The sequence below is a fragment of the Cherax quadricarinatus genome, chromosome 27 (assembly GCF_038502225.1).
Source record: "Cherax quadricarinatus isolate ZL_2023a chromosome 27, ASM3850222v1, whole genome shotgun sequence".
Lineage (NCBI taxonomy): Eukaryota > Metazoa > Arthropoda > Malacostraca > Decapoda > Parastacidae > Cherax > Cherax quadricarinatus.
In genome coordinates this window covers 29065598-29085689 of record NC_091318.1, presented here as the reverse complement: position 1 = coordinate 29085689, position 20092 = coordinate 29065598, and the positions used below count along the sequence as shown (strand labels likewise).

At 37.8% G+C, this 20092-nt stretch overlaps 1 protein-coding gene across 6 annotated transcripts in view; it reads left to right on the top strand.

Moving 5' to 3' along the window:
• The first annotated feature begins 2843 nt into the window (after positions 1–2843).
• Positions 2844–20092, top strand: part of atl (atlastin GTPase) — a 124869-nt gene continuing 107620 nt past the window's right edge. The window contains exons 1-2 of one of the 6 annotated variants that reach the window (XM_070089187.1): positions 2955–2995; positions 14091–14175. The gene's annotated coding sequence lies outside the window, so the exon portion shown is untranslated. Of the gene's footprint in view, positions 2996–6768; positions 6925–14089; positions 14176–20092 lie in introns of those variants that run through there. The other 5 variants (XM_070089189.1, XM_070089185.1, XM_070089190.1 and 2 more) reach the window with 5 other exon arrangements.

Genomic DNA, 20092 nt, shown 5'->3' with positions numbered 1-20092 from the left:
TAATATATCCCAAGTGCTTCATGAAAGTGCTATAATATATCCCAAGTGCTTCATGAAAGTGCTATAATATATCCCAAGTGCTTCATGAAAGTGCTATAATATATCCCAAATGCTTCATGAAAGTGCTATAATAAGATCCCAAGTGCTTCATGAAAGTGCTATAATATATCCCAAGTGCTTCATGAAAGTGCTATAATAAGATCCCAAGTGCTTACCTGGAGTTTACCTGGAGAGAGTTCCGGGGGTCAACGCCCCCGCGGCCCGGTCTGTGACCAGGCCTCCTGGTGGATCAGAGCCTGATCAACCAGGCTGTTGCTGCTGGCTGCACGCAAACCAACGTACGAGCCACAGCCCGGCTGATCCGGAACTGACTTTAGGTGCTTGTCCAGTGCCAGCTTGAAGACTGCCAGGGGTCTGTTGGTAATCCCCCTTATGTGTGCTGGGAGGCAGTTGAACAGTCTCGGGCCCCTGACACTTATTGTATGGTCTCTTAACGTGCTAGTGACACCCCTGCTTTTCATTGGGGGGATGGTGCATCGTCTGCCAAGTCTTTTGCTTTCGTAGTGAGTGATTTTCGTGTGCAAGTTCGGTACTAGTCCCTCTAGGATTTTCCAGGTGTATATAATCATGTATCTCTCCCTCCTGCGTTTCAGGGAATACAGGTTTAGGAACCTCAAGCGCTCCCAATAATTGAAGTGTTTTATCTCCTTTATGCGCGCCTTGAAGGTTCTCTGTACATTTTCTAGGTCGGCAATTTCACCTGCCTTGAAAGGTGCTGTTAGTGTGCAGCAATATTCCAGCCTAGATAGAACAAGTGACCTGAAGAGTGTCATCATGGGCTTGGCCTCCCTAGTTTTGAAGGTTCTCATTATCCATCCTGTCATTTTTCTAGCAGATGCGATTGATACAATGTTATGGTCCTTGAAGGTGAGATCCTCCGACATGATCACTCCCAGGTCTTTGATGTTGGTGTTTCGCTCTATTTTGTGGCCAGAATTTGTTTTGTACTCTGATGAAGATTTAATTTCCTCATGTTTACCATATCTGAGTAATTGAAATTTCTCATCGTTGAACTTCATATTGTTTTCTGCAGCCCACTGAAAGATTTGGTTGATGTCCGCCTGGAGCTTTGCAGTGTCTGCAATGGAAGACACTGTCATGCAGATTCGGGTGTCATCTACAAAGGAAGACACGGTGCTGTGGCTGACATCCTTGTCTATGTCGGATATGAGGATGAGGAACAAGATGGGAGCGAGTACTGTGCCTTGTGGAACAGAGCTTTTCACCGTAGCTGCCTCGGACTTTACTCTGTTGACGACTACTCTCTGTGTTCTGTTAGTGAGGAAATTATAGATCCATCGACCGACTTTTCCTGTTATTCCTTTAGCACGCATTTTGTGCGCTATTACGCCATGGTCACACTTGTCGAAGGCTTTTGCAAAGTCTGTATATATTACATCTGCATTCTTTTTGTCTTCTAGTGCATTTAGGACCTTGTCGTAGTGATCCAATAGTTGAGACAGACAGGAGCGACCTGTTCTAAACCCATGTTGCCCTGGGTTATGTAACTGATGGGTTTCTAGATGGGTGGTGATCTTGCTTCTTAGGACCCTTTCAAAGATTTTTATGATATGGGATGTTAGTGCTATTGGTCTGTAGTTCTTTGCTGTTGCTTTACTGCCCCCTTTGTGGAGTGGGGCTATGTCTGTTGTTTTTAGTAACTGTGGGACGACCCCCGTGTCCATGCTCCCTCTCCACAGGATGGAAAAGGCTCGTGATAGGGGCTTCTTGCAGTTCTTGATGAACACAGAGTTCCATGAGTCTGGCCCTGGGGCAAAGTGCATGGGCATGTCATTTATCGCCTGTTCGAAGTCATTTGGCGTCAGGATAACATCGGATAGGCTTGTGTTAATCAAATTTTGTGGCTCTCTCATAAAAAATTCATTTTGATCTTCGACTCTCAGTCTGGTTAGCGGCTTGCTAAAAACTGAGTCATATTGGGACTTGAGTAGCTCACTCATTTCCTTGCTGTCATCTGTGTAGGACCCATCTTGTTTAAGTAGGGGCCCAATACTGGACGTTGTTCTCGATTTTGATTTGGCATAGGAGAAGAAATACTTTGGGTTTCTTTCGATTTCATTTATGGCTTTTAGTTCTTCCCGCTTCATGAAAGTGCTATAATATATCCCAAGTGCTTCATGAAAGTGCTATAATATATCCCAAGTGCTTCATGAAAGTGCTATAATACATCCCAAGTGCTTCATGAAAGTGCTATAATATATCCCAAGTGCTTCATGAAAGTGCTATAATATATCCCAAGTGCTTCATGAAAGTGCTATCATACAGCCCAGATACTTCATGAAAGTGCTATAATATATCCCAAGTGCTATAATATATCCCAACTGTTTCATGAAAGTGCTATAATATATCCCAAGTGCTTCTTAAAAGTGCTATAATATATCCCAAGTCATTTATAGAAGTATTGTTATAATAGATCTCAATTGGTTTATAAGAATAAGTTGGTCTGAGGTGATACTATGGCCTGACACTCGTGGTAGATAAGGGATGCAAAGTCTATCAAAAATATATCTTATCTGTCTTACTATTAATAAACATAACTTTTTATATTTAATTTGTTCAATTCAGTGATATATATTACTAGTTACTAGTTTGAAAATATCATAACCTGGGATATTTTATAAGATAATATATTAGTTCCAGTCCAATAGAGTTTTAACATTCAAACCTCCCACCAAAATTTGTCCTCTGTATTTCTAAGTGCAATCTGTGTTATTTATATTTTATAAAGATTTCCGGGTAATTACGTCAAGTAGATAACTCATGCAATATGTCTGAAATTTATAAGATAGTTATAGATGCATTCAGATGAATGGGAATTTATATTCAGTTTCACCTGAGAAATGTATTCAATTTCAGCTGGCAAAACAAGGAGACCCAGATTTGTTTCGTCAAAATTTATCGTCAGAATTTGAAGGTAAATTTCGCGTTTTTCGCCTCCAAATGGCGTTTTTCTTAAGTCTGCTGAGTAGAGAGTAGCCTGGTGTATACATAAGCCTACCTGAGACTCAGGTAAATTGTTGTTTTAGGCAGTAAAGACCTCATTCTCCACTTGTATTATGTTACGATTTTCATTTCTGTTTAAAATTAAAGTTTATGAGATGTGTTTCAGGTGTTTTTCAGGAGCTGGAGTTTTCTCAGGTGTGTTTCATGTGTTTAAAGGGGAATTTATATGCTTAGAGTAGGAAAATGCACCAGAAATTACGAGCCTTGGTATTACTGGCACCTTATATATACTAATATAACAGGTATCTGTCTATAAGTACTGTAAATTGTGGGTTAAATATGAGAGGTCAGCTGCCCACCTGCAGAATGCTGCCAGTTCATGAACATCACTTTAATTTATAAAGTTTAGAAAAAAAAACGTGTAATTTTTATGGTAGGTTAACGTAGTTTAACCTAGTCTAATTTGACCTGATTTGCTAGTTTTAGGAGCCCTGTATGCTGTGAGGTAGTTATAATTATGATAGAACATAAGAAGGAGCACTTCAGTAGGCCTACTGGCCCTTGCTAGGGGGGTCCAACTCTGGTGTGATTTATGTAGGGCCTATGGTAGGCACTCCTGCCCTATGTCAGGCTACTGTCTGCTTTTTCTTGCCATATATGTTCTCTGTGACATTATTTTTGTGAGTGTGATCCCAACACTACAAGAAATATTGGGCGTACTTCCTTACACACTACGTAGGTACCCAGGTGTTAGCCAAGTGTAGTGGGTTGCATCCCGGGGAAGAGGATCAAAAGGGCCATATTGGAAACAAGTCAGTGTCCTATTTATTATTATTTTATTATTGTTATTTATATATTATTGACCTTATTTTCTTGATTTTCCTTTTATTTTTATTTTTCTTCCTTTTTCTTTTTTCTTTTCTTTTTCTTTTTTTCATCTTTTCTTTCTTTTTCTTTTCTGCTTTTCTGTTTCTTTCTCAAGATTTTTTTTCTTTTTCTTTTTTCCTTGTTTTTGTTTCTTCTAATTTCTTCTTTCTTCTCCTCCTCCTCCTCCTTTCTTCATATTTATTATTATTATTATTATATTATTCTATTAACATTATATGATTATTACATTATTATTATTATTATTATTACTACATTACTGTGTTATTATTATTATTATTCAACTGTGAGTCATTTTTCACTAAGGTAGATTGATCTAGTTACTTAGTTGCTGTCGTGCCAAAAATGCATATATATAATTCAAATGATGCTTATGCGTAATGTGTTAAATTATCATTTTTTAAAATTTGAACATCAAAACTGTGTTCTGTTCTTTGTAACTGGCCTTAATAATTAAGAGTTTTTTTTATTATGGTTTTTAATGTACGGTATGCATATGTCATAAGTGCATATTTAAATTTTTCTTTTAGTAATTATACAGATAAAGGGGGGTCACTAACTCCTTGTTTCTGGCAGTTTTTTTTTCTTCTACAATACATATTACTATGGGGGAAATAAAAATTTATAGAAATAAATAGTACGGGCAGTTATGTTAGGAAACACACTGGAAAGCAAGGATAAGTGTACAGAATTCTGATTCTGATTCTTAGATTTACCTGCCATCATTAGGCAGAAGGGCAGACAAGCATAAGACAAAGATTTGTTTCAGTCTGATACAATGTTTGTACAGAGATGGGTGACATTTGGTTGTACATGCAGAAAGTCCAAAAGTATGTAGAGCATTACTGTATTGGAAACTGTTTATCAGGCCTGTAGGATTTGTTTGTTTGTTTGTGTGTGTGTGTGTGCATGTGTGTGTTTGTTTGTTTGTTTATGTACAGTGGAACCACAGTTTTCGTGATTAATCCGTTATAAAAAGTCTTGATGAAAACCGAATTGTACGAAAACTGAAGCAATATTTCCCATAAGAAATAATGTAAATCCAATTAATCCATTCCAGACACCCAAAAATATAACAAAAAATACATTTTATAGAGAATAACTATAGTTTTACAAACAGAAAACAATGATAAATAAATATAAATGACTAATGAAATGGATAAATGAACATTTAACATCACTTTTACAGTGATGTTGGCATATGAAAGACAACATGGAGGGGACAGGGAGGAGGAGAGGTTATTGTTTGGAAGGGGAATCCCCTTCCATAAGGACTTCAGGTATCAAGTCCCTATATGGGGTTACTCCCTTCTTTGTCTTTTACTGGCACTAGGACCAGCTTGAGAGTCACTGTACCCCTGTCGCACAAAAAATCTGTCCAGATAGGTCTGTTTCTAGCGTCTCTTTAAGATTTGCCTAAAATGGGACAAGGCATTGTCATTGAACATGTTGCAGACACGGCTTGCAACAGCTTTGTTAGGATGATATTTCTCCACAGAACTTTGCAACTCGCTCCACTTTGCACACATGTCCTTAATCACTGAAGAAGGCACATTCTCCCCTCTCTCTTCCTCCTCTTCCTATCAAAGGGCTTGCACTCGGAACTTTCTTTGGCCCCATGGTGGCTTATTTAGAAGTCGCACTCGATAGACAAACAAAAAACAATGGATGAATGTGCGGGGTGATGCTCACTCAACAAGTAACAAAGGCAGACTGAGTCTCAAACGCATGGGATGCTTTATGTGGGCGCTTGAGTGGCAGTGTCATGCGGATGTGTTTGGTACAGGCCATTTTCAACTCTACGAAAACCGAGCGGATGTATGAAAACTGGGACAAAATTTTGACGAAACAAGTCGTTGAAAACTGAATCCTACAAAAACTGGGGCATACAAAAGCGGAGGTTCCACTGTATATATGTACTAAGGACATGTCTTCAGCTATTTTCATTAAGATAAGATAAGATTTTTAACCCCGCAGGGTTAGCCACCCAGGATAACCCAAGAAAGGCAGTGTGTCATCAAGGACTGTCTGTCTTATTTCCATTGGGGTTCTCAATCTTGTCCCCCAGGATGCGACCCACACCAGTCGACTAACACCTAGGTACCTACTTGCTGCTAGGTGAACAGGACAACAGGTGTAAGGAAACGCATCAAAATATTTCTACCCCGCTGGGAATTGAACCCGAGCCCTCCGTGTGTGAAGCGAAAGCTTTACCAGCCAGGCCTCGGGGTTACTTGCCATGGGGTCATTTGCTACTTTTCCTAGCTGTTTCTATCACATTGAAGGTAAAAATGATAGATTTTACTCTTCATTTACAGACTTTGTATAGTATTATAAAAGTGTAAACTTCCAATCTTGATATTACATTTATACAAGTTGGTTATAAAAAGAAGCTTTTTTATAGCTCCCAGGGACCTGGGCATCACCTAAAATAGCCTAAAGAAGTTGGTGCACATCCTCTCACTTGATCAGTGTCTGTGGTTTCTTAAATTTGATTGTAAAAGAAAAAGTATTAAGCTTCATCTGCCATCTGAGGAACATGCTGGTCCTGTAGTTTGATTAGAGGATTTGATGACTGAGCAGTTAATATACGGTGTGGAGAATCCACCAGTTGGCAACTCATGTGTGGTGCCAGGAAAAGGTGCCACTTCATTATTTATTTACATTATTAATGCAGTGCTTTGTCATATTCCTGCATTCAGCATTTTGATGTCTGTTTTAATCTGAAAGAGCTGTTTAACATATACTGTATTTACAGTGCAATAAATTTTGAAAGGGTAAATAATAATAAATATATATTTGGCAAGCAGTATGTATGCAGGTGGTGGTGGAGGCAGTGGCATGTCTACTCTGAAGGCAGTGCCATTTGTGGAGGTGTGAGTGGAGCATATAGTTCTGGGCAAGATAGTGTGTGAAATACCACACTTCCTAGCTTGTGCACTTTTTCATCTCAAGTTGAGATTTTTTTTTGCAAAGACTTAAAATGTTGTCTTGTGAGCTTACACCTGTTATATGGTAATAACTCATGATTAGAAGTGTTAATTGAACATTTTTTTTTTCATAAATTTGCATTAAAAAGTGGAAATATTACACAGTCTTTTAAAACTTTAAATTTTTGACATGAGCTTTCCTAAACAAAACATGAAAGTTTTGTATTGCAACACACATTTTCATTCACTCACTCTGTCTGTAAAGACTCATAATTTTTATAGCCAAATCAATAATTCTTATTAAAATTTCACCACCTGTCCGTTGTTATCCTTGTGTATTTATACATGTGTAGAGGGCTGGAATGCACAATCAATTTAGGTTTAGAAGAAACTATGAAAACTAGGCAGAGTGTGTGTGTGTTTGTGAGAGAGAGTGAGAGTGAGAGTGAAAGTGTGAGTGTGAGTGTGAGTGTGAGTGTGAGTGTGAGTGTGAGTGTGTGTGTGTGTGTGTGTGTGTGTGTGTGTGTGTGTGTGTGTGTGTGTGTGTGTGTGTGTGTGTGTGAGAGAGAGAGAATAAGTGAGTGAGAGTGTGTGTGTGTGTGAGGTTTTCTATTTGTGATTGTCTGTGTGTAGTTCTAGCAGCAGAGTAATGGTTAAGGTGTCTAGTCTTCACTGTTTACTGTATCATCCCAGTACAGAATTCTACGAAGAGAGTTTTGGCAAATGACAACCAGTGCATAATATCGTACCATCTCCAGATCTCTGCAAATTTGGTATTCAGGGTTATCTAGGGCTCTTACGAACCACCGTGTTTGACGTGTGTATACTCATAAATTCTAGTGGCTTCAAATCGAGCAGGAGAAAGCTGGTAGGCCCACATGTAAGAGAATGGGTCTGTGTGGTCAGTGTGCACCATATAAAAAAAATCCTGCAGCATGCAGTGCATAATGAGAAAAAAAACTCCGACCCTTTTTTTTTTTTTAATTAAAATGCCGACTTTGTGGTCTACTTTCATATGGTATTTATGGTTGTATTCTCGTTTTCTTAGTCTCATTTGATAGAATGGAAAACATATAGAAATAGATGTGATTTTGATTAGTTTTGCTATGAAAAGAACCTTGAATTGGAGCTCAAATTAGGGGAAATGTTTGATTTTTGCCGATGTTCAAAAGTAAACAAATGATGTCGTTTTCCAATAAATGTCCAAGTAGCCATTCTAATATGCAGTTATGAATGGGTTGACATTATTTATACAATTATTACAATATTGCAGTAGTCTGCATAACAGTAAACCTTCTATTTTTTGTTTGAATAAAAATTCAAAATAGAAAGCAAGAGTAATATCAGAGGGGCCCGGAGACGTGACTGATGAACAGAGAAAATGTTATTTTAGAGCCAGGAATGTCTGCATTGTTCATTCTGGACCCTGTTTTGAAATTGTCATATTTTTTAATTTTCGTGAAATTGGCCAAATTGCAAATTTCTGACCACGTTATTGGGTAGTTGAAATTGGTAAATGGGCAGTTTCTTGTACTCAGTCGATAGAAAAAATGGAGTTCTAAAGAAATAGCTATGAGTTTGGTCGACTGGAACAATGGAATTGGCCGAAAATAGGGCTCAAAGTGGGCAAAATCGGCGATTCGTAAATATCACCGAGGTCGGTAACCTCGCGAGAGTGTAATTCCATCAGTTTTCCATCAAATTTTGTTCTTTTGGTGTCATTACACTCAGGAAAAGATTCTGTATCATTACCTAAGAATTTTTGTTTTTTTCGGAAATTTTGCGACACCAGGAGACACCTCAGGATTTGGGGTTGCAACAGTCAAGGGGTTAAGTGGAGAGAGGCTGTATTACATAAAAGGTTTCTAAATAGTCTGGATGGAACATTGGTTGAATGCAGAATCACTAATGTACTGATGAATAAATATCTTATTGGAGGGAGACTTTATTAGTCTATTTCTGTTTGTACACAAAAGGTTAATAGTACTTCATGCTGTAAAGGAAAGCTAATGCAGCACAGTATTATAGATGCAGTATTGCATGTATGGTAGTGACATACTTGTAACTGCAGACTGAATAAAATGTAATAATAAGCATAATATATTATGAATGGTGAGTGCAGATGTTTGTCAGGATTAATTAATTGAATAAAAGCATTTTGGTTGCCAGCACAAGGTGTTCTGAAAATACGTTCAGTATGCCAGAGTTTTCTTATTATTACATTATCACATTTGGCTGAAGACCAAGGACATCCTGTGTGGTGGTTCTGTGTCGTGTGTCAGTCAACATTTGTCTGTCTTCTAAAATGTCATCCTTTTATATACTTACCACTAATATACCTTTGTATAAGTTCTTTTTATGGCTGTGTACCCAAATACGTACATGTAAATAGTTTTTTCATGAATGTCGCTTCTTTGGAATGTACTAATTCATATTTGTTAAGCGAAAGGATGTTATGTAGATCTACATCACAGTTGTAACTAAATACTGAACATTATTATTTTTCATTATGAACAGATACTATGTATTATTTTTTCAAGCTGTCAGACATGACAGCTGGAATGGGGCAGTTTTAAATAAAACTGATTCAGAATTCTTTGAAGCCAAAAACTGTTCATACTTAATGCATTAACAGTAGTCCATGATATAACAGACAAATAGGGGGAATTGTCTAAGTGTCTGTTAAATGAGAATGTTAAAAAATAATATAGTACACTGTATAACTAATATGGTACTATACACACAATTTACTGATTTTTTTAATACAACGGCCGTCTCCCACCAAGGCAGGGTGACCTAAAAAAAGAAAGAAACACTTTCACCATCACTCACACAAAATCAGTCTTTGCAGAGGTGCCCAGATATGACAGTTTGGATGTCATTCCAAAGTCATTATCCCAAAACTGTCCTTTAAAGTGCAGGCATTGTACTTCCCACCTCCAGGACTCAAGTCCAGCTAACCAGTTTCCCTGAATCCCTTCACAAAATATTACATTGCTCACACTCCAACAGCCATTTGTGTCCATTGACTCGTATCTAACAAGCTCACACATGCCTGCTGCATGCCTAAGCCCCTTTCACACAAAACTTCTTGTACCCACTCCCTCCATCCTTCCCTAGGATGACCCCTACCCCTTCTCCCCTCCACTACAGATTTATGCACACACTAAGTCATCCTATTTTTCTCTTATCATCTCTAAATGACCAAACCACTTCAATAACGTCTCTTCAGCCCTCTGAATAATACTTTTAGTGACTCTACACTTCCTAATTTCCACACTACGAATTTTCTGCATAATACTTAAACCACACATTGCCCTTAGACACGACATCTCCACTGCCTCAAGTCTCTCTCTCACTGCAGCATTCATACAATCCCTTCTTTGCTTCTATGAATAACTTTTTTTTTTTCTCCACAGATACCTCAGTGCACCACTCATCTTTTTTCCTTCATCAGTTCTGTGATTAACCTCATCCTTCATAAACCCATCTGCTGACAAATCTACCCCCAAATATCTGAACACATTCACTTCTTCTATACTCCCTCCAATGTGATATCCAGTTCTTCTTTACCTAACTCGTTTGATACCCCTCATCACCTTACTCTTATCTATGTTCACTTTTAACATTCTTTACACACAGATATACTGCAATAAAAATTGAAAATAAAAGGAGTAAAAGTACAATTAAACCAGTGAATTTTGCCTATAATTTTAAAAGCCCATTATGTCAAGGGTTTACTGTAGGGCCCTGACTTAAAATGTTTTGATTTAATGAGTTATGACTTGTAGTGAGAAAGATGCCATGTTTGCACTGAAACCTTTGTCACATTGTTTCATCTAGGACTGGACTTTATCAAGTCCGTTATACAAAAACATAGAGATAACAATGCTTAATAAGGCAAATGAGCATCCTGATATCAGGCTCAAGATAATCTGGTGCAATGTGGAGGGTGTTCTGAGGGTCATTGCCCCTGTGGCCCAGTCCATGACCAGGTCTCATGGTGGATCAGGGCCTGATCATCTAGGATGTTGCTGCTGGCCGCCTGCAAACTGCTGTACGAACCACAGTCCGGCTGGTCAGGTACTGACTTTAGGTTCTGTCCAGCTCCCTGTTGAAGACAGCCAGGAGTCTATTGGTAATCTCCCTCGTGAATGCTAGGAGGCAGTTGAACAGTCTTGGGCCCCTGACACTTACTGTATTGTCTCTTAGCATACTCATGGTGCCCCTGCTTTTCATTGGGGGGATGTTGCACCACCTGCTGAGCCTAATGCTTTTGTAGGAAGTGATTTTTGTGTGCAAGTTTGGAACTAGTCCCTTTAGGATTTTCCAAGTGTATATTATCATCTATCATTCTCGCCTGCATTCCAAAGAGTACAGGTCAAGGGACTTCAACTGTTCCCAGTAATTTAGATGCATTATTGTACTTATACGTGCAGTGAAAGCTCTCTGTATATTCTCCAGGTCTGCAATTTTGCCTGCCTTGAATGGGTTCAGAGAAATCAGTTAGCCGGACTTGAGTCCTGGAGGTGTCAAGTACAGTGCTAGCACTCTGAATGAGGGATGGAGATACATTGCAGTTTTCTAACTGTAGTGTAGGTACACCTCTGGCAAGACAGTGATGGAGTGAATGATGATGAAAGATTTTCTTCTTTTTTGGGTCACCCTGCCTTGGTGGGAAACAGCCAATGTATTAACGAAAAAAACAAATATTTATCATATATTAATGACAGGAGTCAGTAATTCCCATTGTTATTTAATATTTAAAATAAGGGGGGTTGAAAAACCTTGGAATCTTTATTTTCATCAGTTATCTGTGTGTACTTATTACACCTCTGCTTTTCATTTAGGTATTTGTGCCTTCCTCTTTCATATGGAAATGTATAGTATATATACATATTTCAAAGGGTAGTTTTGATAGCAATCCTGGCTATATATTTTAGGTGTAAATTACGATACTTTGTGTATCTTTCTTGGCTGCATTCCAGGCACTAAAGTTTGAGTGAGTTTAGGTATATCAAATAATTTAGAAATCTAAATACATAAATATAAAATTTAATACTTTTATTGATACTATATATCTGTACTGTTTGGAGTGACATCTAATGCTGTCATATCTGAGTACCTCTGCAAAGACAGTGATTATATATGAGTGATGGTGAAAGTGTTGAATGAAGATGAAAGTTTTTTCTTTCTTTTAGGGTTTTTCCTTCTTTTTGGGTTACCCTGCCTCTGTGGGAAATGGCCGACGTGTTAAAAAAAAAATCTGTACTGTGTTGTACTTCACAATACAGTATTTTTAACTGGCTTTAAATTTGAGGATTGTAAATGTTTGTACGGTATTGTACTGGAATAACTCCCACAGATCATTAATTTTTTGTAAGTCTACCGATGATTTGTTTTCTCATTGAACTTCTTATTTCATGTTTTACTAGGTCATAAATTATTGCTACTTTCAGGAATTTCACTTCCTAAAAGAGCTATTGAGAATCAAGACTTCATTTGTTTATAAAGAAAAGTTAGAAAATTTACTAAATGTAAGAGGTGCATCTCTGGCAAAAATATTTTACACAGGAAGATATGAGGGAAAGGACAACAGTCTTTTTGTCATAAAGTAAAATTGGGAGCAAAGAAGACAATGAAAGTGATAGTTGTTTTGAATCTCCTGAAATATTGGTATTAGAGAGGAAGCCATTGATGATGCTTAATGCAGCATGATACTTGCAGTGCTGCTGGTACCACAGACACAAAAGCTTTTAATATTTTTCTTATAATTAACTTTATTTTGTTTGTGAATCTAGTATCAACAAGACAATTCCTCGACTTTTGTTGTTTCACCAATTGAATAATATAATACATAATAGGGTGTGAAACACATCATCCCGGGAGAGCAGGGTGTGACACAAGTGCAACTAATGTGACATTGTCACGTTTCGCTCTCCAGGAGCTTTATCAAGCCATTAATGGCTTGATAAAGCTTTGTTGCCACAATAAATGTCACATTAGTTGCACTTGTGTCCTTTTACTTTACATATTGTCGGTAATTCTACCAACTTTATTACGAAAAAAATCTTGCAGGTTGAATATAAAATATATGAGAGAGTTGCTGCAAAGAATGGCTGTGTGCCAAAGCACTGAGTAGCTTAGATGAGAGTGAACATAAGAACATAAGAAAGGAGGAACACTGCAGCAGGCCTGTTGGCCCATACTAGGCAGGTCCTTTACATTTCATCCCACTAACAAAACATTTGACCAACCCAATTTTCAATGCTACCCAAGAAATAAGCTCTGATGTGCAAGTCCCACTCAAATCCAACCTCTCCCACTCATGTACTTACCCAACCTAAATTTGAAACTACCCAAAGTCCTAGCCTCAATAACCCAACTAGGTAGACTGTTCCACTCATCAACTACCCTATTTCCAAACCAATACTTTCCTGTGTCCTTTCTAAATCTAAACTTATCTAATTTAAATCCATTACTGCGGGTTCTCTCTTGGAGAGATATCCTCAAGACCTTATTAATATCCCATTTATTAATACCTATCTTCCACTTATACACTTCGATCAGGTCTCCCCTCATTCTTCGTCTAACAAGTGAATGTAACTTAAGAGTCTTCAATCTTTCTTCATAAGGAAGATTTCTAATGCTATGTATTAATTTAGTCATCCTACGCTGAATGTTTTCTAACGAATTTATGTCCATTCTTTAATATGGAGACCAGAATTGAGCTGCATAATCTAGGTGACCATATTACAGAATGGATATAAATTCGTTCATTCTGAAGGAAGGTAAAGACAACCAGGATAATTAAAAACTTTTGATTGTTTATATAAAATATCCACTACTCAGATTCATGTAAAGTGAATTTGAGTAGAGGAGAAGTGAGTGTGGATTCATAGAAAAAACTCATTCAATTTGATTAAATTTGTTAGGTAAATGGACACAGATGCAACTAATGTGATATTTTATTGTGGCAACGTTTCACTCCCCAGGAGCTTTGGTAATAGCTTAACAAAACTCTGGAGAGTGAAACGTTGCCACAATAAAATGTCACATTAGTTGTATCTGTGTCCATTTACCTAACATTTTGTTGGTAATTCTTCCATTATTACCTTGATTGAATTTGTTTATTTTGACTAAAAGGGCCTAATTAAAGTACCAATTGCAGCTGCAGTCATGGCTTAAAAAAATAACTTGTGGTTGTGTGTCAGCAAGTGAATGTAGAGCACTGTCTTGTTTCCTTTCAAGGATCATTCACATCACAAAGCAGATCTCAAGCTAAGAAAAAAAAATGGAATGACTTTGAAACTGAAAACATGCAGTTGTAATACAGGTAATACAGCATTATTAAATGTTACATTTGCTGTTTTTATTACAATTATAAATACCATTGGTTATGAATGTATTGGACAATATGTATATACAGTACGGTACTGTGTATATGGCAGGGCCCCAACTTATGACCTTCTAAGTTATCGTGGTTTACACTTAGAGCATTGGCTTATTGGAACCAGTTAAGTAATTAATTGGTTTACGTATGAAAAGTAAGTAAGAACAATCCTTTCCAATGAGCAAGACAAGATCAACATTTAAAGTAAACACTGTACATAATACTGAACACAATGTTTTCTTCAATACAGTATTTTATTCATATTTTGTTTAATTAATACATAAACAAAAATATTGTTATGTTGTACTATACTGTATATATATAATTGAAAAAGCATACTGAAAGTAAAAGATTGGTTAAAAATTCTTGCGTGAAAAAAAATCTGAAATTAGATACCCGGCCTGGTGGCTAAAAGCTCCCGCTTCACACACGGAGGGCCCGGGTTCGATTCCCGGCGGGTGGAAACATTTGACACGTTTCCTTACACCTGTTGTCCTGTTCACCTAGCAGCAAATAGGTACCTGGGTGTTAGTCGACTGGTGTGGGTCGCATCCTGGGGGACAAGATTAAGGACCCCAATGGAAATAAGTTAGACAGTCCTCGATGACGCACTGACTTTCTTGGGTTATCCTGGGTGGCTAACCCTCCGGGGTTAAAAATCCGAACGAAATCTTATCTTATCTTAATTAGGACTCAGGAACTCGTTAATTCATTTTTCTTGTTTCTTGTGGGGAAATAGGTTCCAAGTACAGTACTGAACATTCAGCTTAGAATGAATTTTCAGGAACACGTTAAAGTTGTAAGTTGGAGCCCTACTGTGTGTGCATGTGTGTGTGTGTGTGTGTGTGTATATATATATATATATATATATACAGTGGACCCCCGCATAGCGAACGCCTTGCATAGCGAACAATCCGCATAGCGAACGTTTTGTTCGCTAAAATTTTGCCCCGCATAGTGGACAAAAACCCGCTCAGCGACCTTCGTCCGAGACGCGTCCAATGTGCGCCCTCAGCCAGCCTCACATGTGCCGCCCGTCCCATTGTTTACCAGCCAGCCTCCGCGGTAACATTCAAGCATACACTCGGAATATTTCGTATTATTACAGTGTTTTCGGTGCTGTTTGTGGAAAATAAGTGACCATGGGCCCCAAGAAAGCTTCTAGTGCCAACCCTACACCTCAAAGGGTAAGAATACCCATTGAAATGAAGAAAGAGATCATTGATAAGTATGAAAGTGGAGTACGTATCACCGACCTGGTCAGGTTGTACAAGAAACCAAAATCAACCATCGCTTCTATTGTGGGCAAGAAAACGGCAATCAAGGAAGCTGTTGTTGCCAAAGGTTTAACTGTGTTTTCGAAACAAAGATCGCAAGTGATGGAAGATGTTGAGAGACTCTTATTGGTGTGGATAAATGAAAAACAGCTAGCAGGAGATAGCGTCTCTTAAGCGATCATATGTGAAAAGGCTAGGAAGTTGCATGACGATTTATTTAAAAAAATGCGTGCAACTAGTGATGATGTGAGTGAATTTAAGGCCAGCAAAGGTTGGTTTGAGAGATTTAAGAAGCATAGTGGCATACATAGTGTGATATGGCATGGTGAGGCTGCCAGTTCGGACCACAAAGCGGCTGAAAAATATGTGCATGAATTCAAGGAGTACATAGAAACTGAAAGACTGGAACCTGAACAAGTGTTTAATTGTGATGAAACAGGCCTGTTCTGGAAGAAAATGCCAAGCAGGACCTACATTACTCAGGAGGAAAAGGCACTCCCAGGACATAAGCCTATGAAAGACAGGCTTACTTTGTTGATGTGTGCCAATGCTAGTGGTGATTGCAAAGTTAAGCCTTTATTAGTGTATCACTCTGAAACTCCCAGAGCGTTCAGGCAAAAGAATGTCCTCAAGGATAATTTGTGTGTGCTGTGGAGGGCAAACAGTAAGGCATGGGTCACTAGGGAATTTTTCTATAACTGGTTACACCATGCATTTGCCCCCAATGTGAAAGATTACCTAACTGAAAAGAAATTAGACCTTAAGTGCCTCCTGGTGTTAGACAATGCCCCTGGTCATCCTACAGACGTGGCAGAGCGACTTTATGGGGACATGAGCTTCATTAAGGTGAAGTTTTTGCCTCCTAATACCACTCCTCTCCTGCAGCCCATGGACCAGCAGGTCATTTCCAACTTCAAGAAACTGTACACAAAAGCTCTGTTTCAAAAGTGCTTTGAAGTGACCACAGACACTGGATTGACTCTAGGTAAGGCTTGGGAGGGAGTGACTAAGAGAACCTTGAACTCTGCTTGGAAGAAACTGTGGCCAGAATGTGTAGACAAAAGGGATTTTGAAGGGTTTGAGGCTAACCCTGAGAGGAGTAGTATACCAGTTGAGGAATCAATTGTGGAATTGGGGAAGTCCTTGGGGTTGGAGGTTAGTGGGGAGGATGTGGAAGAGTTGGTGGAGGAGGACAATGAAGAACTAACCACTGATGAGCTGATAGATCAACTTCAAGAGCAAGAGGCCAGACCTGGGGAAACTGGTTCAAAGGAGGGGAGAGAGGAATTGAAGGAATTGCCTACTTCAAAGATTAAGGAAATGTGTGCAAAATGGCTTGAAGTGCAAACCTTTTTTGATGAAAATCATCCTCACACAGCTATTGCAAGCCGTGCTGCTGACTGTTACAATGACACTGTTGTGAACCACTTTAGACAAATCATAAAGGAACGAGAGGTACAGGCCACTATGGACAGATATGTTGTGCGAAAGAAGTCCAGTGACTCTGAAGCTGGTCCTAGTGGCATTAAAAGAAGGGAAGTAACCCTAGAAAAGGACTAGACACCTCAAGTCCTAATGGAAGGGGATTCCCCTTCTAAACACTAACACTCTCTCTCCCCTCCTCCCATCCCATCAATCATCACCAGATCTTCAATAAAAGTAAGTGTCATGTAATTGTGCATGCCTTTTTCAGTTTGTGTGTACTAAAATTAACATTTTTTTGTGGTAAAAAAATTTTTTTTTCATACTTTTGGGTGTCTTGCACGGATTAATTTTATTTCCATTATTTCTTATGGGGAAAATTAATTCGCATAGCGAACATTTCGCATAACGACCAGCCCTCTTGCACGGATTAAGTTCGCTATGCGGGGGTCCACTGTATATATATATATATATATATAATATATATATGCAATAAGATCACAGTAAACAGGTGATTTCAGAATATGCAAAACAACCACTCTGAAAGAATAGAGAAATTCCAAGCGCTTTCGTGACTACTCACATTATCAAGGAACTATGAAAGTAAAGCATCCAAGGAAGCTATATAAGGGGTCTGGGTATTGGGTATTTTAAATCATTACCTATTTCATAAATTTTGGATATTTCCTCATCTATGAACTCAGGACTACGAATTTGTAGTCCTGAGTTCATAGATGAGGAAATATCCAAAATTTATGAAATAGGTAATGATTTAAAATACCCAAGAAATGTAATTGATAAATCTTTTAAAGTTGCTAGAAATACTTTTTACAATCCAAAAAGGGACAACCAGCCTTATTCAACTAAAAATATGTTGGTTCTCCCTTACCATGAAAACTTGGTTGATATGCCTTCTCTTCTTAAGACTTTTAATATTAAAGTTGTATTCAAAAATCTTGATACAGTAAAAAAACTTTTGATAAAGAATTCCCCCCAAAATGCTGATGGATGTGTCTATAAGATTCCTTGTAAAATTTGCGATAAAGTTTATTACGGTCAAACTGGTAAAAATCTCGAACTAAGATTAAAACAACATAAATATAGCATTAGAACTGGACAAGATTCCAATGCTCTATTTATTCATGTAAGAGATTTTAACCATCCAATTGATTTTCAAAAAGTTGAGAAAGTAGTATCAAGCAAGTCCATGGTCGACAGGAATATAATTGAATCTTGTTTCATAAAAAGCAGTTTTGAAAATAACATGAATATTTCCTTTGGTTTATATAAATTAGATCCATTTATAATTAATAGAATTTGGGAAGAATTTAATAATACACTGGACAAATAATCTTTAAAATTTCTTATTTCTTGGGTAGAATAGTTTGTGGGGTGAGTTGTGCCAAGGACCTATCCAAGTTGGGTCGGCGCGCGTCAGGTGTTTAAACCGTTGTGGGATCTGATAGTGAGGTGCCGGCCAGACCCCTTATATAGCTTCCTTGGATGCTTTACTTTCATAGTTCCTTGATAATGTGAGTAGTCACGAAAGCGCTTGGAATTTCTCTATTCTTTCAGAGTGGTTGTTTTGCATATATATATATATATATATATATATATATATATATATATATATATATATATATATATATATATATATATATATATATATATATATATATATATATATATATATATATATATATATATATATATATATATATATTATATATATATATATATATATATATATATATATATATATATATATATATATATATATATATTTTTATATATATATATATATATATATATATATATATATATATATATACTTTTTTTTTAACACTGGCCGATTCCCACCAAGGCAGGGTGGCCCGAAAAAGAAAAACTTTCACCATCATTCACTCCATCACTGTCTTGCCAGAAGGGTGCTTTACACTACAGTTTTTAAACTGCAACATTAACACCCCTCCTTCAGAGTGCAGGCACTGTACTTCCCATCTCCAGGACTCAAGTCCGGCCTGCCGGTTTCCCTGAATCCCTTCATAAATGTTACTTTGCTCACTCCAACAGCACGTCAAGTATTAAAAACCATTTGTCTCCATTCACTCCTATCAAACACGCTCACGCATGCCTGCTGGAAGTCCAAGCCACTCGCACACAAAACCTCCTTTACCCCCTCCCTCCAACCTTTCCTAGGCCAACCCCTACCCCACCTTCCTTCCACTACAGACTGATACACTCTTGAAGTTATTCTGTTTCACTCCATTCTCTCTACATGTCCGAACCACCTCGACAACCCTTCCTCAGCCCTCTGGACAACAGTTTTGGTAATCCCGCACCTCCTCCTAACTTCCAAACTACGAATTCTCTGCATTATATTCATACCACACATTGCCCTCAGACATGACATCTCCACTGCCTCCAGCCTTCTCCTCGCTGCAACATTGATCACCCATGCTTCACACCCATATAAGAGCGTTGGTAAAACTATACTCTCATACATTCCCTTCTTTGCCTCCAAGGACAAAGTACATTGTCTCCACAGACTCCTAAGTGCACCGCTCACCCCTTTCCCCTCGTCAATTCTATGATTCACCTCATCTTTCATAGTCCCATCCTCTGACACGTTCACTCCCAAACATCTGAATATATTCACCTCCTCCATACTCTCTCCCTCCAATCTTTCATCACCTAATCTTTTTGTTATCCTGTATTCACTTTTAATTTTCTTCTTTTGCATACCCTACCAAATTCATCCACCAACCTCTGCAACTTCTCTTCAGAATCTCCTAAGAGCACAGTGTCATCAGCAAAGAGCAACTGTGACAACTCCCACTTTGTGATTCTTTATCTTTTAACTCCATGCCTCTTGCCAAGACCCTCGCATTTACTTCTCTTACAACCCCATCTATAAATATATTAAACAACCACGGTGACATCACACATCCTTGTCTAAGGCCTACTTTTACTGGGAAATAATCTCCCTCTTTCCTACATACTGTAACTTGAGCCTCACTATATATATATATATATATATATATATATATATATATATATATATATATATATATATATATATATATATATATATATATATATATATATATATATATATATATATATATATATATTATATATATATATATACTCCATATACA